This window comes from Monodelphis domestica, chromosome 4 (assembly GCF_027887165.1).
Source record: "Monodelphis domestica isolate mMonDom1 chromosome 4, mMonDom1.pri, whole genome shotgun sequence".
NCBI classification, from domain to species: Eukaryota; Metazoa; Chordata; class Mammalia; order Didelphimorphia; family Didelphidae; genus Monodelphis; species Monodelphis domestica.
Window position 1 is genome coordinate 387,740,064 of NC_077230.1, and position 18,707 is coordinate 387,758,770.

An 18,707-nucleotide genomic window follows, 5' to 3' on the forward strand; every position below is an offset into this window, starting at 1 on the left:
ATAATAAAACTTCCCGGCCCGTGAGAAGTTTTAAGGTAGGAAAAAAGAAACAGGATAGAAGTTTTGAATCCCGCGAAGGGTGTGAAAGAGCCAACCTTAGAGATGTGAATAAATGAGTCAGTAATCAATTATTAATATTCAGGAGCCACAGCCTGCTCCGACCACTGGACGTTACTATCTAGGCTATTCCCATCCAATGATCCCAATTTAACACTGCACTGGTCAGAGGATAATACTAGCTCAGTAGGAAAGGAGATTAGAAACTAAAGGAGTTAGATAATGCTAGGTATTAGCATTGGAAAAGAGAGAGAGACAGGAAGGCCTGACTGAAGGGCCAGGCCTCAGGGAAAAAGATAGAGAGGAGAGAGAAAGGGGAGAAGTTGCTCCTTGGCAAACCTGTCTACGTCCTCGAAGTGGGGGGAGCTGGCTGCGTCCCTTTCTTTTTATTCTCTTTGATATACAAAAGAGCTCAATACATATTGATAAGTTACATGATGCCTCAATACATATAGATGAGTTACATAGTGTATTGCCATTAGATAATTGCAAATTATGACAAGGTGAAGGTGGGGTTATTATCCTTAGGTGAGTGAGACAAAGGGAAGCAAGGTTTCACACCCTAACTTCAGCCACACTGGGAATAGAGTTCATTGCCATGCGCAGAATGGCCATGTGCTCACTCACAATCCTTGTCTCTCCATAATACCTATGGGCTGGACTGCTACAAATAAAAAGGCAAGGAGAGTGGGAGAAACATTTCTTCTTTGTGTGGTCTGTGAAGATTAAATGTAACTCTCCCCTGATTGTGAAGATTAAATTGTAACCCCTGCCAATTTTTAGATTTAATCACCAAAAGTGTAAACATTCCATTTAATTATTGAGTGGGAGAGGTCTGTGACCCACATGTGCAATAGTGGGTGACGAATCAGAATCGACTGACTGCCTCCTGGGCAGTCCTAAGCAAGGCTTTAGACTATGATTTGTCCATGTAAAAAGTGGAGGAAGGCACAGGAAGTGATGCAAAAGAAAGTGTCTTTAAAAGGAATTACAACTTCCCGTGAGGGACAGTTCTTCATTCTTTGGAGTTGAGGTTGGTGAAGAATCTGCTGACTGGACCTGAGACCCTGTTCCTGGTGAGGCTATTCTTAAATCTCTTCCTTTTGGACTGACATGTGGTGAGTGAAAAAGCTGACTCCTTTTCTGGATTTTCTGAAGAAGACTAGCTTCTGGAGAGACCTACCTCTTGAGAAAGACTTCCCCATGTCCTCAGCTTTGCCAAGGCCTAAGGACTAACTCTCCCTGCCTGGGTTGAACCAGGGGCTGGGAGTAAATGACTTAGTGCTTAGGCTAGATATCTTACCCTATCCTCTCTCTGATTTTCTTACTTCACTCTTTCTATATTTTGTAAATAAATTGTAAATAAATCTCTGTAATAAATTAAATTCCTGGTGACCCTATTCTTAAATAATCCAGTCCAACCCTTTTATAAAAACCCCTATTTCCCCCTTACAGGTCCCTGGTCAGAGGATGCTACAGACTATGATCTCAGAGGACACAAAATGGAATAATGGAATAAGCTTTAATCAAGGACCGACTTGGCTGAATTCTTTGCAATGGTTATTATTACAACATTCTTGAGAAGCAGGGGCTATTATGATCCTTATTTCACAGCAAAGGAAACTGAAGCAAACAGAGATTAAGTGAATTGCCCAGGATCATAGAACTAACAAGTATCTTAGGTTTTGATTTGAACTTAGGTCAAATCCAATGCCAAGGCCCCAGCACTCCATCCACTGTGCCAGCTAGTGTACCTTATTTTACAAGTGAGGAAACTGAGTTCTAGAAAGGGAATTTGACTTAGCCAAGATCACAGAGCTAGTAAATGGAAAAATATGTATTAGAACTCATCTTTTAGATCCTGATTCATTTTCTTTTTTTTTTCTCACTGGACTGTATTGATGGGAATTTTTATGGTCAGTGGCAAATCAGTCTGTAAGCATTTAAGGGCCTGCCCTATACCAGTCACTGTGTTTGGGGATGGAGAAGCAAAGACAAGAGAGGCCTAAACAGACTCTGCCTTTGAAGAGATCACACACTACTGGAGAAGAAGTGGGGCCCAGAAATTCTCTCTCACCTGTAAGTAGTAAGGCTGCTCCTAGGTCAAAGGTGACCAACCACCCAACAGTAGCCTTTGGGTCAAGAATAGGAAACAGGGAGGGCCCAAGCAAGAAAGCCTTCACGTTCAGCTCTTAATCTGGATCAAGAATGCAAGGCACCTAATGGGTCTGGAAAGTAAGATGAGTTAACAGCTCCTGCTGAAGTGCCTGCTTCTATCTACAGAGACAAATGACTGCAGCTCTCTCTTGAGAGCTCAAAATGGAAATCCAAAACCAGAGGAAATGTGCCTGAGCCCAGTGCCTGCGAGACAGGATGTTCTGTGAGTTTTATAATTAGAAAGGCACTCAGAATAGGCCCAGGCATATGGAATAATGATGGGGAAATTTAGGCATGGAAACTAAGGGGGAATTCTGATTAAGCTAAGCAGAAACCACTTTGTTCCCCTTCCCCCTTCCCAGCTCCCCAAAGAAAGAAATCCACAACAGGGCCATCACTCTGGTTCAGGCCTCTTTATCATTCATCTGGATTATTCCTCTAACTTCCTAGTTGGTCTCTCTACCTCACAACTCTCCCCATTCCAACCCCTACTCCATATAGTTGCCAAAGGGATATTTCTAAGACCCAGATATGACCAGGTCACTCTCCTGCTCAGAAACCTTCAGTTACTCCCTATTCCCATCAGCATATGCTACAAGGACCCTATCGATCTGACACTGAAAAGCTCTTGGTAATCCACCTTTCCAGCCTAACTTAAAATCTCTCCCCTTCATGTACTCAATATTGTAGCATGTAAAAATTAGTTTTACTGCTAGAAGTATTATATTTTTTAGAGGTTTATTAAAGATTGAGAATTTAAGAAAAATATAAGTAAAAAAGCATGTGCCTAGGAGGGCCAAAAGGCCCATTCAATTACACTTACATCATGAGAGATGCATCTGCTTGGAAGCGGAAATAGGAAGAGAGCCAGCCTTAGGCGGAGACCCTTTAAATAGTAATTTGTTCTCTGCCCAGGTGGGAATTTAGGTGAGGTTACAAAGCATCTCGGGAACTAGAGCAAAGACTTCTGGGGATTGAAGTCCGGGGTTCAAATAAAAAAAAAATTACAATATACCGGCTAAACCAGCTATCTTCTGAATTTGACTACATTCTTCCATCCCTGCGATACATTCCTTCTTCACTTCTAGCTCTTAGTATCCTTTCAAGGCTCAGCTCAGGTGTGGTTTTCTGTGTTCTCCCAAGTTGTTAGGCCCTCCTTTTAGCGATTGTCCTGTAGAGTGGAGATTCTACAGTTATGTTAAGTTATGAAGTCAGTGTGTAAAGGGAACATTGGGTATTGCTCTACCTTCTCTCAGAAAACCCTTAAACAACTTATAAATCACACACTTGGAAGACCCTAGCCCCATTGTTGTAATCCCTTCCACTCCAACATAGCTTGCAGTCTCTCTTCAAGGGACTCGAGGGGAGAGGAAGGCAGGAGATACAGAGGCAAGCTCAGTGTAATAATCGTAGGGCAGAGGGACATCTTGTTCACCTTAGTGCTGTTAATTCAGTCCTTATAGTCAATTCTACCTCATTCCAAAGATTTAAATCTGGCTGCAAATTTCCTTTACTTTTATCATTACAATATACCAGAGGCTGTTCACTAGGACACCTTGAATATAGCATGGAGTATGGTCAGCAAGAGAGGTGGCAGTCATAGAGGACTGGTAGGGGTGAGTTGGGAGTGCCAGCTGTAGATAAGGTGAAAATAATCTGTTTGAGAAAGGGCCTGTATATATAGTCTCTCTCCCTTCCTCCTTTCCTCCTCCCTTTTTTCTTCTCTCTCTCCTTCCCTTTCTCTCTTCCCACCATCTCTTTCTATTTCTGTCTCTCTGTCTTTCCTTCTTATTCTCTCTTTTCTCCTCCATTCCTCTTTCTTCCTTCCCTCCCTCTCTCCCTTTCTTTTTCCCTCTCTCTCTCCCTTCCCCTCCCTCCCTTTCTCTCTTTCCAACATCTCTCTCCTCCCCATTTTCTACTTCCTCTTCTACTTCTCCCTCCCCTTTCCTCCTTCTTTCCCTTTCTCCTCCTCCTCATATCCCTCCTCCTCATATTCCTCTTCTCTTTCCTTCCTTCCTTCCTTCCTTCCTTCCTTCCTTCCTTCCTTCCTTCCTTCCTTCCTTCCTTCTTTCTTTCTTTCTTTCTTTCTTTCTTTCTTTCTTTCTTTCTTTCTTTCTTTCTTTCTTTCTTTCTTTCTTTCTTTCTTTCTTTCTTTCTTTCTTTCTTCCTTTCTTCCTTTCTTCCTTTCTTCCTTTCTTCCTTTCTTCCTTTCTTCCTTTCTTCCTTTCTTCCTTTCTTCCTTCCTTCCTTCCTTCCTTCCTTCCTTCCTTCCTTCCTTCCTTCCTTCCTTCCTTCCTTCCTTCCTTTCTTTCTTTCTTTCTTTCTTTCTTTCTTTCTTTCTTTCTTTCTTTCTTTCTTTCTTTCTTTCTTTCTTTCTTTCTTTCTTTCTTTCTTTCTTTCTTTCTTTCTTTCTTTCTTTCTTTCTTTCTCTCTCTCTCTCTCTCTCTCTCTCTCTCTCTCTCTCTTTCTTTCTTTCTTTCTTTCTTTCTTTCTTTCTTTCTTTCTTTCTTTCTCTTCTTCCTCCTCCTCCTCCTCCTCTTCCTCTTCCTCCTCCTCCTCTCTCCTCCTCCTCCTCTTCTTCTTCTTCTTCTTCTTCTTCTTCTTCTTCTTCTTCTTCTTCTTCTTCTTCTTCTTCTTCTTCTTCTTCTTCTTCTTCTTCTTCTTCTTCTTCTTCTTCTTCTTCTTCTCTTCTTCTTCTTCTTCTTCTTCTTCTTCTTCTTCTTCTTCTTCTTCTTCTTCTTCTTCTTCTTCCTCCTCCTTTCTTCCTCCTCCCTCCCCCACCTCTCCCCATTCCTACCCCCATACTCTGGCACATGATTGGATTCTCATAAGTTCAATGTGCATGTGATGTGACTCCATTATATTTATACTGACGTCAGCTCTCAATGAAGAGAACCAATAGAGGAGGACAGGATCCAAGGAGCATCAAGGAAAATCTCAAAAAAATCCAGGGAATTGGACTCAGGCTCTGGAAGAGCTCAGAAAAGAATAAAAAAGTCAAATAAGACAGATTGAAGAGAATTGGGAAAAGGAGAACAACAGCTTAAAAAAGCAAAATGGGTCACCTGGAAATAGAGGCACATGAATTAAAACAAGAAAATAGTGCTCTAATAGCCAGAATTGACCAACTGGAAAGCCAGGCAAAAAATTTAAAGGATAAAAAGTATGACTTGCAAAGAAGAATAGATCAAAAGGAAAAGGAAGATCAAAAGGTCAAGGGATAAATTCAGTCTTTAAAAATTAGAACAAATATAAGAGGCAGAAGGCAGCTAGGTGGCTCAGTGGATAGAATGCCGAGCTTAGAAGCAAGAGGTTTGGGGTTCAAATTTGACTTCAGCTACTTCCTAGATGTGTGACTCTGGGCAAGTCACTCAACCCCCATTGCCTAGCCTTCACAGCACTTCTGCCTGGGAACCAATACACAGTATTGATTCTAAGATAGAAGGTAAGGGTTTAAAAACAAGTAAGAAAGTGAATTAAAAAAATATCAGAGGCAGAATTTGAACTCTGGTCTCCCTTACTCCAAATCCAGCATTCTCTCCATATTGTCACTTACATGCCTTGAACTGAATCAGACTCTGAGATCTGGAAGGCGCTGTTAAAGTGGTCAAAGGGTTAAAGAGGCCAGAGACTGAGGTACATAAGAGTTTAGCAGGGACTGATTTAGGTCTCAGAATATAAAACAGAGGATCCATCCATGATCTCTTCATAACCTTATTAGCTTTATCTTTAAGAATATTTATCTTGAGGCAGCTAGGTAATACAATAGGATAGAGTTCCAAGCTTGGAGCCAGCGGGACCTGGGTTCAGATCTGGTCTCAGACACTTACTGCCTGTGTGATCCTGGGCAAGTCACTTAATCCCAGTTATCTAGCCTTTGTTGCTCTTTTGCCTTGGAACCAATACTCAGTATAAATTCTGGGAAGGTAAGATAACAAGAGGACCGAATGAGGCAGCAGGCAATTTCAAAAGGATTGTTGCCAGGATAATGGATCCTCCCTCTTCCCCATCTCCCTTCCGCCACCCCATCTGGATCTTAGATTAGTCATGTAAGACTGTAATTCACAGTAAGCAAAGCAGGATGTGTGGCTCGGATGTTTGAATGTCATTTGAGAAGGGGTCAGGAAGAAGGTGTGTTTGCACAATTTCAGGGGACTGAGATGGGATTGGTTGAATTTCTAACTGTTGTATCCAGAGGGCAACTTGGATTCAAGCTATGTTTGTTTAGCAAATTTGTTCCCCATGGTTTCTAGCTGGAGCTCTGCAGTCTTAATTAAGATGCCTGGGTAATTCTAGGCTTCCTCAATATCATTTCGTGACTTCAGTGACTGTGATGGAAGGGAATGTCTGGGCACAAGCTCTTGCTATAATCAGCAGACTCCCTCAATGGCACCTGTGCTAATTGAAGGCTACATTTTCTAGGGCCAATCTAAGCACATTGCATAGGAAGACTTTGAACAAGATATTTGAGGCCAGCAAGTAGTAACTATGATCCTAGACTGAGAAGGCAAAGCAAAGCAAAGCAAGAGGTGTTTATTAATACATGCCAGGCAGTATGCTAAGCCCTGGAGAAACAAATACAACAAAAAAGAAAATCAGTCTTTCTGACCTCAATTAAGGATCTTACAGTAATCTAACTGGGGAAGACAGCACATAAAAAGGAGCTGGAAAAGGGAGGAGAGGAAGGTACCCTGCACAGGGCCTTAGTGTCAAAGTCCAAAAAGTCAGAAGCACAACTAGGAGGGAAATGGTTATTAACTGGCCTGGATCCTTTTCCAAAGCAGAGGCCAAGGAGGAACTCCCCCAGGGAGGAAAGAGGCTAGCATAGCAGAGGGATGTTCCAGGGTGAGAAGTGATTTTAATTATTTGGAAACCCTTCAAAAAATCCAGAGAGACATCAGAGGAATTGAATAATTAGATGGGGGACATTTGTGACCCAAACTCTGAATTTCTCTGATGCTGATTCCCTTGATGAAATGTAAGTTCCTGGAGGACAGGGATTTTTTCAATTTCCTTGGTTGTTTCCAGAACCTTGGACAGTACCTGACGTATAGGGGGTGTTGATCTATGCTTGTTGATTGATGGTCTGACTGAGCTGATGATTCTCTATATATTGAACTTATTTCCTTTCTTCTCTTCCTGAAGCTTGCTCCATTTATAATTTCCATTCTGTCATCTTTAATCTCTTCCTTTCTGATAGCCCTTTTCCTGTTGTCTCCTGCTCAATTGTTCCTTTCGACTTGACTGGCCGTTCCTTTGAGGTGTGCCATGTAGTTGACCTCATTTTCAGTGACAAATGATGGCACAATGGAAAGAGCAGTAGGTTTGGAATCAGGGGCTGTGGGTTCAAATCCCATCTTCTGGTACTTAGCATAGTGTCTGGCACATATTAAGGCTTAATACATGTTTACTGATTGATTTCTATCATTTATTGTGACTTTGGGCAAGTTACCTAATCCTTCTGGATCTCTCTGTTTTATTACTGCTAAATGAAGGCACTAAATGATCTACAAGTTTCCTTTAAGCTCTAAAAGCTATGGTTCTAAGATTCTAAGATTCAGTCCTCTGTCTCCATTTACTCATTACCCATTCCAAATATAGGAGCTGAGAGACCATTTCATCTACCTGTGCCCAAGAATTCTCCAAAATCCCCAAGTAATTGTCCATCTTCTGCCTGATATTGTTAAATGAAGGAGAACCCATTCCTTCTTGAAGCAGTTCATTGCACCTTGGGACAACTCCAACTATTAGGCAATTTGTTATCCTTAAAAACCTACCTTTTCATATTTCCTATCCATTACTTTCAGTTCTGCCTCTAGAGTTGAAAACTAGTCTGGAAAAATGGTGGCAAGCACTGGATCTGGAGTCAAGAATACCCAAGTTCAAATTAGGAATTGGCATTTACTAGCTGTATAACCCATTGCATGCACTTAACCTCTGTTTGCCTCAGTTTTCTTAACTGTAAATTGGGGATAGTAATAGAATCTACCTTGTGAGGATCAAGTGAGATATTTATAAAACCCTTTGCAAGCCTTAAAGTATTATAGAAATGCTCATTACAATTATATACTTCTTTCTCAGTATAGACCTTCAAATGCTTAGAGACAGCTATTATGCTCTCTCTAAATCTTTTCTTCAGGTTAAGCATCTCCATTTTCTTCAACCAATCCTCTTCTGACACATTTTTCAGTCCTTTCACTAAACTTGCTCACCCTCTTTTATGAGTACTCTGACTTGCATGCAATTTTATTCTCTCCAGAACAGTAATATTCCATTGCTAATTGCCTATTGGACATCTCTACTAGAATCAGCAGCTCAAATTCAACATAGCAAAAGGAATTTATCATCTCCACACACATACCCTTAAATTGATTCCTCTTTCAAATTCCTCTCTTTTTGTTGAGGACACCAGTATTCTTCTTGTTATTCAGATTGACGTCATCACTAAATCTTCCTTCTTTATCTCTCTGATAAATGTCATTGGTTCTACTTCCACAGCATTCCCACACCCATCTCTTTCTTTCCATTTACATGGCCTTCATCTTTATTCAACCTTTCTTCCCCTCTTCCTGTTCCCAAACCCAGCTTCCAGTCTTTCCCTTTTTAAATCCATCCCCCACAAAGCTGTCAGAATAAACTGCAATCATATGTTTTCAACCAGGTCTGACTCAGGCAAGAATGGTGGCCCAGGCTTAGCATTGTAATGAAATGACTCTTAGGCTATCTAACATTTTACAAAAGGAAATTTATTTTAAAATAGAATGGAAAGGATATTCTAACATCTATTTCTCCCTCCCTCCCTCCTTTCCTTCCTTCCTTCCTTCCTTCCTTCCTTCCTTCCTTCCTTCCTTCCTTCCTTCCTTCCTTCCTTCCTTCCTTCCTTCCTTCCTTCCTTCCTTCCTTCCTTTTCTTTTTTCTTTCCTCCATAGTATAAAGGTGTCATATTTGGCTTGCAGGGAAACAAGAATAGATATGTCTAGAGCATCTCTCCATCCCTCTTCTCCAAGACTCAATTACTTCCAGGAGGGGAAGCAAGAGGCTGGGACCAGAACCTGGTCACTCTATTTTCTCAGAGAGTGGGAATGCCAGACTAGAATTATATCTATCTTCTCCCTCAAATGTTACTAGTCTAGAGGATGTAATTTTTAAGTTTAAGTTAAATACCTGATAAATTTCTTAATGGAAAAATAGAGCTCCAATGCTTTTTATATCCATTTTTTATATACAATGCTGGATTTCCTTCCCATACCATTTCCACAATGAATATACACATCCGATACCAAAAATATTCATTTATCCAAGTCAATAGCAAAACAAATCAGAGAACGTATACATATGGAAATATTTGCCGGACAATACAGATTGAAGGAACCAATGGATTTAGGGGCTCTGGTTATACTTTCAAATTGATTTTTTTAAAAAAGAATTTTCAGCAAGGCTATAGCATTGGTTGAGATAGAAGGCACCATTCTCTCCCATCTCCATATAGAAATCTATCTGGTCAAAAGCCTGTGCCTTCATGGAAGTAAGATCTCTCTCAAGTCTGAGGGGGCACTAACTCCTCATAGATTGGCATTTTATGCCATATGCCAGGAAGACACATAGAGGCTCTATCCCTAATCCCCTGAACTAACCTAGTCTTACGTAGTTTCCCTGCATTTTAAGGAAAACTAGCCCAGTCTACATGGTAGAGACTCTAGTAGATGGTTCTCCTAACATACTAGTCTACTCCACTACACAAGAATCTTCAGTGGCTCCCTAATATCTATAGGATAAAATGCAACGTCCTCAACCTAGGATTCAAGACCTTCCCCAACCTTATTCCCAGAGCGGAATAAATTAGGCTGGTGAGGAGGGCATTGAATGAACTCATGGTGGAGAGGAAGGGGGATAATCAATACAAGCCATCTGTTGTCAGCAGAACTAGTAGGAAATTCACCAGGATTTGGTCTTCTAGTAACAAAAATGAATCTGTGGGCCCTCCAACCCTATAACAACTGGAACAGGGGTTCCAGTCTTGGTAGTTTTGATATCCCCCCCTTATCATTCTAAAAGGAGAGAGGAATTCTCTTCTCTAGAGGAAAGAGAGATTTGGGTTTTGAATTTTTAAAAACTCATAAAATGTATATTAAGACATTTTTATTGTTAAATAGTTAAAAAAACCTTCTCCTTTCCTTTCAGTAGTTTCTTATTCATGGTATTTATAGTGAATCTTCATTATAACATTCCTTGAAGACATTTCTATAAATATAAAGTTTATTTTTTTCCCAGGTAAAAGTAATAGCTAAAAGCATTAGAATATTTTTACCAACTTATGATAAAAATTCTGGGTTCTCTGAAAAAAATTATAAGATAATCTTCATGTGATACTATTTCCAGACAAGTAGCCATTAATAATGGGTATTTTCATCTATGTTCCAATAAGAAAGATGGCTATAATTATCCACATTTCATGAATGAAAAATCAGAGGAACTGGAACATGAAATATTTTGGGCATGAAATATTATAGTATAGTTTTAAAATGGCAGTGCTGGGGCTGGTTTGCTATTGTAGCTATTACTGATCATCTAATTTCTTTTTTTAATTTAATTTTTGTCAATGAATGAAAATCTACCTCTTTCCCACCCACCTCCTCCTCTGACTGGAAAAAACCTCTTTATAATAAATGTTCATGATTAAGCAAAACAAAGTCCAGCTTTGGCCCTTTATAGAAAAATATTTGTTTTAATCTGCACACTGAGTCCATTACCTCTATTATGAAATGAGTTGTAGGCTTCATAATAATTTCTCTGTAATTATGGTTGGTCATTATGTTTTTCAAAGTTCTTAAATTTTTCAAAATTCCATGTCTTTCCAAGATGGTCATCACAGTATAATTTGTTTTCCTGGTTCTGCCCACTTTATTCTGCTTCAGTTATTACCAGTCTTCCCAAATTTTTCTGAAACCATCCTCTTTATAATTTCTTTTTTCTTTTTAATTTTTCCTCTTTATCAATTCGTATAGCATGATGGTATTTCATCACATTAATTTGTTCAGCCATTTTCCAATTGATGGACGCTCTTTCAGTTTCTAAACCTCTGCCACCATAAAAAAAGAACTGTTAAAATTATTTTTGTACACTTGAGTCTTTTTCCTTTTTCTTTGATCTCTTTAGAATATAAACTTATTCGTGACAACTTTAGATCAAAACATACAGTTAGGTAACTTTGAGGGTATAATAGTTCCAAATTGCTTTCCAGAATGGCAGGACCACTTTATGATCCCATTGTGCTCCATATGGGAATTTTGGACTAATAGAGCCCTAAAAGTAGTTATGGGAAACATTAATATATGAGGAACTTCCAGCTTGAGCCTGAGTGCCTCCACATAGAACAATGATCTGAAATATCTCAATATTGTCACAGTCACAGAGTCACATTATCTCAGATGTGGAAGGGATCCCAGAGCTCATATAGTCTAAATTCTTTCTCTTCTTTATGAGATAGTGTGAATCTTAAAATTTCTCAGACTTGTGAATGTTAAAAATTCTCAGACTCTACCTTAGAACATTTGGTTAAGACCATTCCCCATTTTAAACAATGAAGGTACTTGATCAGGAATGTGAGAACTCTAACATTACTCCACTCATACTTAAGCATACTTTAGGGGAAGATAAAGTTGTAAACTCCTTACTGAACAATGAAAAGTACTTAACTCATACTTATAGTGAGGCAAAAGCCCTTAAGCTAAGTCTATTTTTAGATCTAATACAAAAAGGTGCTAAGTACCTATAAAGGTCAAATTAATCACTAAAAGGTAACAAAAGAGGTGTGAAGTTTTAGTTTGCTCAGGTGTGAATTACTCAAAAGTTTAGTCTACTCTGGTGTGAATTAAGAATGGTCAGTCCTGTGAAAACGTCTACTGTGATTGATAGATGTGAGAACTTAGGGGAGGTGACGTAGGAGAAAATTCTCTTTAAAAGGAGGTCAGAAAGGCCTCTAAGACAGTCAGCTTGCCAAAGCTGAATTGGAGGGCTCAGTGGCTGAACTTAGTTGAGCTGAGGAGCTGAACTAGTGGGTCTCTCTGAACACTAGAGTTTTGCTTGGAAGGATCTTGTGGTGAGTTGATAAAAGACTGACTGATCTCTCTCTTAAGGCTTAAGCCTAGACTGGCCTAGCCCTTTTCTCATTATTTTCTCTTATTCGCTCTCCTTTTCCTTAATTCCTCATTTATATTAATTAAAATCTCTATAAAACCCAGCTGACTTGGGTATATTTAATATTGGGGAGTTTTCCCATGGCAACCACTTTCTTTTTTATTTAACTCAAGACACTGTCTTGAAACCATATTTTCTCAGTCACAGTTTAAGGCAAACACTCTTTTAACTGTAACAATAGTCAACACATGTCCATTTAGTTTCCTTTAGGTCCTGGGCTATTTGATATTTTTATTATACCAGGTGATCAGTGTAACTGCTTAATCTTTTGGCCTAGGAAACCTCCCTTGGAGCTGAGTATATGTGCTTTGGCTCTGTGACATATGTCATTGCCTCTTGTGAGAGGACATACTTGACCAATTGCTCCTGGATAGTTGAATGTTCTATGGAGCTGAGGTTGGGGTTGGAGATATGTAACTGAACTTTTGGGAAATGATACAAATGACTGGTGCCCCCCCCCTTCAAAACATTCAGACTGATAACAGTGGACTATTATAAAGGTTAGAAGCAATCCTAATAGCCAAAGATGAAGAAACTCTTTTTTTGAGTTTTCACTAAAAGATTTTATTGCTTGGAATTCTGTGAGTAGTAGAGTCAGCTGGAAGGCTTTCTTTCCATCTCATTATGCCCAGAAAAGTGCTAAAGTTCAAATGGGAACTTCCTGAACCTAATAACTCATGGGACAAAGGAAATGGATTATTTCGATGACCTGTCCTTGGTGCTGATAATGCCTGCCCCATAGGAAATCTGAATCCATTAACTCTTCACTCAGTCAAATTAGATGTGACTACCAAATGTCCATCAGGGAGACTTTCCTCCAATGAACTCCATCTATGAGTTCCCAGCTATAGAAATAGGGCAAGGAGATTGCTAGTCAGTTTGTATATTTTCTCTTGAGTGCCAGAACCCAGCCTTGCTCAGTTTCATTTGAATTAAATTGAGGTGAATTAGATTTAATTCATTCAATAAGCATTTATTTTTTAAATTAAAAAAATTCAGTTATCAAGCATTTATTCTCCTCTGGGAAAAGAAAAACAATACACTTTGAACAAATAGGTATACTCAGGAAAAACACATTCTTAAATTATTTGTATCCAAAAATGCATGTCTCATTCTGCATTTGAAATTCATCAACTCTAATAGGGGGTGGGAAACATTTTTTTCATCATTGGTCCTACGGAATCATGATTGCTCTGATCAGACTCAATTTTAATTCATTAAGTCCTTTCCTGGGCAAGGTAGTCTAAAAACAAATAGAACAAAAACTGGGCCCTGCCCTCAAGGAGATTACATTCTTTTTTTTTTTTAAACCCTTACCTTCCATCTTAGAATCAATAAGGCAGAAGAGTGATAAGGGCTAGGTAATGGGAGTTAAGTGACTTGCCCAGGGTCACACAGCTGGGAAGTGTCTGAGGCCAGATTTGAGACTAGGACCTCGCATCTCTAGGCCAGGCTCTCCATTCACTGAGCCACCTGGCTTCCCCCAAAGAGTTTACATTCTACTGTGGATCATGACATGAGACGCAAGACAAAGCACATGAAGATACAAGTAAGAACATCCAAGTAGGGAGAACAGGAATGCCTTCTTGTAAGGGGGACACACAAGTTTTAATAAGTGTGATTGATGGGGAATGGTTGGTCCTCTCTCACCATCCCTTCCTTGTCCTCAAAAATGTCTCCCTCATCAAAAGCCCAAGTTCAAGAAATTTTCACACTAGGAGTTGTTTCTTTGGGCTAAAACACTGTGTCTCTAGAGAAGGTCCCTGTTAAAATGCCAGTCAAGCAGCCTAATGGATTAAACTAAAATGTTTTCCATAGTTTATTAAATTAAAAAAAACTCTTACCTTTCGTTTTGATATCAATTCTACGAAAGAGCAGCAAAGGCTAGGGAATTGGGGATTAAGTGACTTGCCCAGACTCTCAGAGCCAGGAAGCATCTGAAACCAGATTTGAACCTGGGTCCTCCAGACTCCAGGCCTGAAGTGCTATGTAGCTGCCTTTAAAATTTTTTTAAGTTTATTTTTCAAAAACCTCACCTTCCACCTTAGAATCAATACTGGGTATTGGTTCTAAGGCAGAAGAGTGGTCAGGGCTAGGCAATGGGGGTTAAGTGACTTGCCCAGGGTCACACAGCTGGGAAGTATCTGTGTGTATTTGAACCCAGGACCTTCCATCTCTGGGTCTGGCTCTCAATCCACTGAGCCACCCAGCTGCCCCCTCTAATTGTCTTTGGCAATAGTTCATTATATTAACTGGGTATGTGGTACAGAACCAGGTCAATCCTGTTGGGGCAGAGGCGGTAGGGGGAAGAACATGAGAGTAAAAGGCTTCTTAGATGATTCCCGGGTATGGGAGGCTGTAGTAGAATTTAGGCCCTTTACTGTCTGGGCATACCTTGGGCAAGCTGTGCCTCAATTCAACCCAACACAAATATATTAAGTGCTTACATTATGCAGGGTCCCATGCTAAGTGCTGGGGGTACAAAACCAAACTAGTGTCTGCCCTGGGACCTAAAGAAGTTCCTAGCCTGGAGTCTGTAAACTTGTTTTTGTTTTTAATTTTTTTGGATACTTTTTGACAATTGCATTTCAATGTAATTGTTTCCCTTTGTGATCCTTTGTATTTTGTTTTAAAGGCTCCGCCAGCCTGGCAGAGGTCCAGGACGTTGGCAAGGTTAAAATTCCTAGGATGAGGGGATGCAGCATGTAAAGAGATCATACAATACATGGTAAGTTGGTGAAGGGAGGCAGAAGGGTACTAGAGAGAAAAGTCCTAGAAAAAGAGAGGCACTAAACAAAAAGAGAAATATGAGAGAGAGGGGAGGAGACACAGAGAGAGGAAGAGGAGGAGGGGAGAGAAAGGAAGAGGGAGAGAGAGAGAGAGAGAGAGAGAGAGAGAGAGAGAGAGAGAGAGAGAGAGAGAGAGAGAGAGAGAGAGAGAGAGAGAGAAGCTAAGGATTCTAAGAGGTAGAGATGAAAAAGGAGAATAATCCAGGTATGAGGGACAGCCTCTATAAAGGCCTGGAAGTGGGGAGTGGAATGCCCGATCTAGAGATCTGCAAGTACAGTTTGGCAGGAATGTGGAGGACATGAGCTTCCATATGGTTTTCTGCTGAGATCTAGTGCTTGGTTGATGTCTGGGACCCCAAAGGAAATCCTGTCTCTTATAAAGCAGGCTGTGCTGTGTTGTTCAGACATGAGGAGACCCCTTTTCCCCAATCCCACCTTCAGGGACCCATTTTCTTCATGTAAAAAGCTCAGACCCCAGCTTAATGGATAACAAAATGGAGAAAGGATTCAAAGATCCCTCTGGGGTGTGTAAGTGTCTGTAGCTTGCCTGGATGGTGCTGAGGTGGTCTCAAAGGCTGGATCCAGAGCAACTTCTTTGGGTTCACTATGAAATTCCCCAGTAAGTGAATGATAGATGCTCCTTGATGTAGCATCTCTAGAAGGGACTGGGCTCACGCTTGATCAATGTTGCCTCCAAAAGACAAATGAAAAATGGCTCCTGGCAGAAAGGGAGGAAAGCCTGGGAAGTCACACTATATCATTATCTAACACTAGCCGAGGTACCCTCTAGAATGCCAATGATGCCCTCATATCCATGAAACTAGAATCTACATGTATTTACTTAGCATCAAGAACACAACACCACTATATTTGTGTGGAGAGGGCAAGGGAAAATGACCATCTTCCCCTTAAGCCCTGGGTGACTTAAAAAAACCCAACCAGATTTATTTCACTGAAAATGACTGAATAGCCCGGGTCCTTATGGGACTAACAGGACTGGGTGTGCTGTCATTATCGAGCAGGCGAATAGAGCTTGATTTAGAATCAGGAATCAGGAAGACTCACATCTCACTTCTGACACATCCCACCTCTGCGAATTGGGGCAAGTTACTGAATCTCCCAACATCCCAGTCACCTCTCTAAGATGAAAAGATGCAGAGTGGGTTCCTCATTCAGAATGCCCTTCACCAACAAAGTCACAATAGCGAGAATATGGTGGAGTCAAGACATCGGTGAGGAGTGTTCAGGTTGGGTGTCATTTAAGTGCTTCCTAGATTCCTCCAAAGTATGGGGCAGCTAGGTAGCACAATAGAGCACCAGGCTTGGAGTCAGGAGGACCTGGGTTCAAATTTGACCTCAGAAACTTCCTAGTTTGCTCTAGTGGGCAAATCACTTAACCCCAATTACTTAATCCTTGATCATCTACCACTTTAGGATACCAAGAAGGTATGGGTTAAAAAAAATATACACACACACACATGTATACCTATATATATACACATACACACATGTATATACATACATATACACATATGTATAAATATATAAATACATATAAAATATATGTGTATATATATACATACACATACATATATATATATAATAGGTGGCCTCATAGCCTCTGCAGGAGAGGAGATAACAGGTGAAATAACACATTTGGAGGCATGATAGCAGCCAAAAGCCAAGGAAGGACCAATTCGAGGATTTGACATATACTCGTTTCTCATGAACAATATTCATTTAATATCTTACTGTATTTGTTGAGGCAAATCAGCAGAGTAGGTAGGAATCTAGCCTTGAAACCAAGACAATCCAAGTTAAAAGTCCTGACTTCAGGGTGCTGGTTGTGCAATCTGGGGCAAACCACTTAATTTCTCAATGTCCAAAAACTTCTCTAAGATCATGAATTTGCAAAGGGTCTGACCTGCCTTGGTAGAGGGAATTTCCTTACCTGAGTGTTCCCTGGCACAGCGAAATCACGGGTCTCAATCCCAGTCCTCTGTAATGAGTGCCTTCCCTCTGGGACTATAACCAGTTTATCCTGTCTTTAGCTTGTGTGTTGTCTTCCCTCGACTGGGAGCTTAGTGAGGGAAGGGACTGTTGTTTACCTTTCATCATATCCTCAGTGCTTAGCAAGCACACAGTAGGGGCTTAATAAATGCTTATTGTTTTTACTCACTTGTTTATCTCTTATTTTATTGTGTTTGTTTAAGGAGGGAAGAGTATTATGGTGACCAAGTGATTAAGCTGGGTATGGGCTGTGGCAAGTCTTTCAGGTTGGTTCAGGAAAAATGACCATCTTCCCCTTAAGCCCTGGGCGACTTAAAAAAAATAGATCCATTTAACTGAAAATGACCAAATAACCCAGGTCCTTATGGGACTAACAGGACTGGGCATGCTGTCATTATCGAAGAGGAAGTAGGTGACCCTTCTATGATATTTGCAGTAACCTCATTAACTTTAAGAATGCAAGAACTCAAGTATATTATATCAAGAATTCAGGAAAAGAAATGACAAATCTGGTCCTTGGGACTGGCACATGAAATTAGCCAGATGCTATAGAAAGAAGATGGATACAAGAAAACCATAATGCAGAATCAGCAAAGAATAGGTCAAGATAACCAGAGGATAAATTGAGGCATTGCTGTCAGCACAGTAGCACCGTTACTAGGACCATAGAATACCATCTTCCTCCCAAGCCTGGACTTGAATAGGACCAATGTCAGACAATGCAAATGGAAATGACCAATGATCCAGGAAGGACACTGATGTTTGAGTGACTTTTGGGGAGGAGCCATCCCTTCTGATCTTGGCTTTGATGGGAGTGGGATGGCACTCATTAGATGTGGGCACAGTACCCAGAGAGGAAGCTGGACTTAAGCCATGCAAACAGAGTGACTTTGGCCCTCATACCTGCAACTAAAGTCATTGGAAATTTAGCCACCAGAGGCGGATTATTTGGCTCTAGCTATGCAGGATTAACATAATTATTGGAAAATTTCTTTGTGTTACTTTATGGCCCCAGCCACAATAGAAGATGGTGATAGGGAGAAAGATGTGCAGTCAGCAGGATTTTGTTCAACGAAGGCTACAGTTTCTAGGGAAGGGCTGGGAGCAATACAGATCTGGGAACACAGAATATTTGAGATGGACCTTAATGCATAGGATGGACCTTAACACATAGAATATGAGTTGGAAAGAAGCTTGGAGACTACCAAAGCCCAAGGTTCTTTACCTGGGGTCTGTGAACTTGTTTCCTTTTTTTAATATTTTGATAGGGGACAGCTATATGGTTCAGTGGATTGATAGCCAAGCCTGGAAACAGGAGGTCTTGAGTTTAAATTTGGCCTCAGTCACTTCCTAGCTGCCATTGCCTAGCCCTTATCATTCTCCTGCCTTGGAATCAATACACCATATTGGAAGCAATACATAGTATTGATTCTAAGGCAGAAAGCAAGGGTTTAAAATATTTTGATATTAGTATTTTAAAAGAAATGAATAGAAATA